The 3,377-nt window shown below is 47.3% G+C and overlaps 1 long non-coding RNA gene across 1 annotated transcript; it reads right to left on the reverse strand.

The window, feature by feature from the left end:
* Nucleotides 1–982: 982 nt before the first annotated feature.
* Nucleotides 983–2,007, reverse strand: LOC123066991 (uncharacterized). Its single transcript, XR_006431490.1, has 4 exons — nt 1,854–2,007; nt 1,588–1,770; nt 1,376–1,501; nt 983–1,146 (listed from the first exon to the last, which is right to left on the reverse strand). It is a non-coding gene; the product is annotated as an uncharacterized lncRNA (long non-coding RNA).
* Between the last annotated feature and the right edge of the window lie 1,370 nt (nt 2,008–3,377).

Below are 3,377 nucleotides of genomic sequence, written 5' to 3' on the forward strand. Positions count from 1 at the left end.
TACAGGGAAAAACTTATAAGCCGTGTAGCAAATACACTCGGCTTACATTGATATAAACTCGGTTTATATATAAGCCGAGTAAAACTCCCGGCTTATAGCACTCGGTTTACAGTCGACCGGCTTATACTATATAAGCCAAGAGCTGAACCGAAAAAGCCCGGCTTATGTATAAACCGAGTATTTTCATAGGGCTCCCGGTTTAATAAAGTAACCTGACGGTAGCCTGATGTTAACGGCCACGTGTCACCGTCTATATAAGTCGAGTGCCGTCGTCAGGGCACGGTTTATATATAAGCCGGGTGCAACCGCGGACGCACGGTTTATATATAAGCCGGGTGCGACCGCGAACACACGGTTTATATACAAGCCGGGTGCGACCGCGGACACACGGTTTATATATAAGCCGGGTGCAACCGCAAACCGCACGGTTACTATATAAGCCGAGTTCCGCCGACAACAGCACGGTTTTTATATACATATCTAAGCCAGGTGCCGGTTAACTGAGGTACACGGTTTATATAGCCTGCTCATGTGTCCAGATGGTCTATAAACCGGGTGCCAGGTCCTGGGATACACGGCTTATGTGTTGGCCGCAGCCATATGGCTTATAAGCCGGGTGCCAGGTGCTCGGATACACAGCTTATAGGCCATAAGCCGGGTGTCAGGTGCTGGGCTACACGGCTTTTAGGCCATATAACATATATACAGGCGCTTTAGGGAGCAGCAACAACATATATACACAAGTACATCTATCCAGCAGCACATATAACACTTCAGGGAGCAGCAACAACATATATACAGTAGTACATCTATCCAGCAGCACATATATCCAACAAATATATGTATCCAGCAGTACATGACCATGACCAACAAACATATATCGAGTAATACATATATCCAACCGTACATGAGTGCAGAGTCCACATATGCATAGGTATGCAACAGAAGATCACAAACGAAAGGATCGTAAGTTTCAGGTCGACACAGTGCATACATATCCAACGAAGGTTCACAACAACATACATACATATGCAACCAGAGGTTCACAAATTAAAGAATCATGAGTTCCATGTTCACACCAAGCATGAACCAATGAGCTCCACCGCAGCATATATGCCCACCGTCAACGCCATCCACAATGCAAACCTATAAGTCCATTATCAGCATGAGTTTCTAAAGATAAGTTGCAAAGATGGATAAGGAAAAAGAGTCAACAAGCATCAACATATGAGGCTCAAATAGAAGCTAGGAAGTATGTACAATATAAGCATCGACGCTTGTGGACTCTACCATCAACAATGCAGAAGTTTTAAGTTGAGAAGCACAAGCAACGAGAAGACGCAAGCATCAACAATGGACAAACATGGACGACTACCTCAAGTGATCATTGTTGCGGGGAGGTCGAAGCGACATGAACCGTAGTGGGTGTCACTGGACTTGCTTAGCCAGGTGAAGATCCACCTACCACACAGTTATTGGAGCCTTGTCCCGACTGAGAAAACTTGAAGCACGAGAGGATGAGATGGTAAGATTCATGATCTTCAAGCATGAAGGTAAGATGCATGATTGAAAATTTCAGAGACTTACAAAGTTGAAATTAGGAAGAGTCGGAAGAGGAGGAAGAACGGGCAAAGTGGAACCCTGCATATTATTTCTGAGTTGAGCAAATGTCTCCTGCAGGATTGCCTGTTGTTTAACCATGAATTCTTGCTGTTGAAACAGGGCCTGCTGCATTTTCATGGCTTCCTCCTCTCGAAGCCTGGCATTGGCCTACAATATGCCATCACAACAAGTTCACCATAGTTGCAATACAAAGAAGAAATCACAAGGAAGGTCGATGAAGCAAAAGATACCTCGAGTTGATGGAGCATGTGCAGCCCAGGCTGTGGGCGAAGCTCTATAGCAGGACCTGAGCTCGACGTGGTAGCACGGAGGTGAGAGAGTTTTGGGATGTCCTTCTTACGGATGGCACCGTCGCCAACATATAACCGACCACCCTTCTTGCCGTCTTCCAACTGGAGGGAAATTGTAGCGTCAATGTCCTGTGAGGCCGGATCGGAGTCAGGCCCGTTGTGCTCCTTGAACTTCCCACTGTATGCATCAATCCTCAAGCCAGCGCCTGGGTTGACCCACCCCCCTTCCGGCTTCTTTGACTTGCGGGAGAGACATAATCCCGTGAAGGTATTGAGCTTCTCTTGGCCCTCACCTCTCTCCCTACTCTGCAATAGAAGCAATAACATCCATAAGAGCACAAGTTTAGAAGTTGAGAAGACGGATGATATTATTACCTTCTTCTGCACGTAAGCGTGGAGGTTGAGGTTGCCTTGAAGGTTTACCGGACCACCCATCAAGGCACGCCGCTCCGAAGCCATTCGATGTTGGGCCCTCCACTTCGGGTCTATCCATTTGGATATGATTTGCTGGTAGCAAGGAACATTGTTGTTGCACCACGAGGGAACCGCCTGAAGAATGCCAAATACATCCAACTTAGGAATGAAAGTAAGTTGTTTTGATCCAAGCAATCATAAGTAAAAGGAAACTACCTTCATGTACATGGAACGGATGAGATGCACTCTCCGGGCTAGAGACTTTTTGAGAAGCATTTTGCGTTCGTGCGCGAAATACTTCACCACAGCATCAACGCGCGCCTCATAGGGCATGTCTTGGACAATCTTCTTGGCAATCGCCTCCACAACCTCATTAGCTTCATCCTTCATACCCTCGGCACAAGTAAAGAAGTCATGCCAAAAGCATAAGAGGATAAAACATTTATTAGTGCAATGATTTTAAAGATTGGCAAAGAAATAACTATGAAAATTGACAAAGAATTTTACCCAAAAATCATTGACCACCCGCTCGGCAGCACTACCATACACCCTGCCCACTTGTCTTTGGTATCCGGAGCTCGTTTCCAATGCTCCCAAGACCAAGCTAGCTCCTCCTACCGTCTCCTATGGGGACCAGGCCAGGGTAGTAATGCCTGCAAAGACATCCAATGATGCTACTTGGCTGGCGTGGCACTTTTATGTCTTCTCCATCAACCACCAAGAGTCCACACAAACACTTACCTCAGACCGGCTGGTTTGACAATGAGGCCCTTATGTGGATATGGTCTCGAAGGGAGCGTGGACACCCCACACAACCAGATTTTGCTCTCCTTAGGAATCGGCCATTCCATCTTCTCTGCTGATGTCTCCACCTCATACTCTCCCTCCTCTAACTCCTCCACAACCGGCTCCTCCTCCCTCTCCTCCTCTGACTCCTGCCTCTCCTCTGACTCCTCCCTCTCATCCTCCTCCACAACTAGCTCATCCTCCCTCTCCTCCTCCGCTTCCTCCTCCGATTCCTCCTCGGAATGGACGGAGGGGATAGGGCTA

Source organism: Triticum aestivum, chromosome 3B (assembly GCF_018294505.1).
Source record: "Triticum aestivum cultivar Chinese Spring chromosome 3B, IWGSC CS RefSeq v2.1, whole genome shotgun sequence".
NCBI classification, from domain to species: domain Eukaryota; kingdom Viridiplantae; phylum Streptophyta; class Magnoliopsida; order Poales; family Poaceae; genus Triticum; species Triticum aestivum.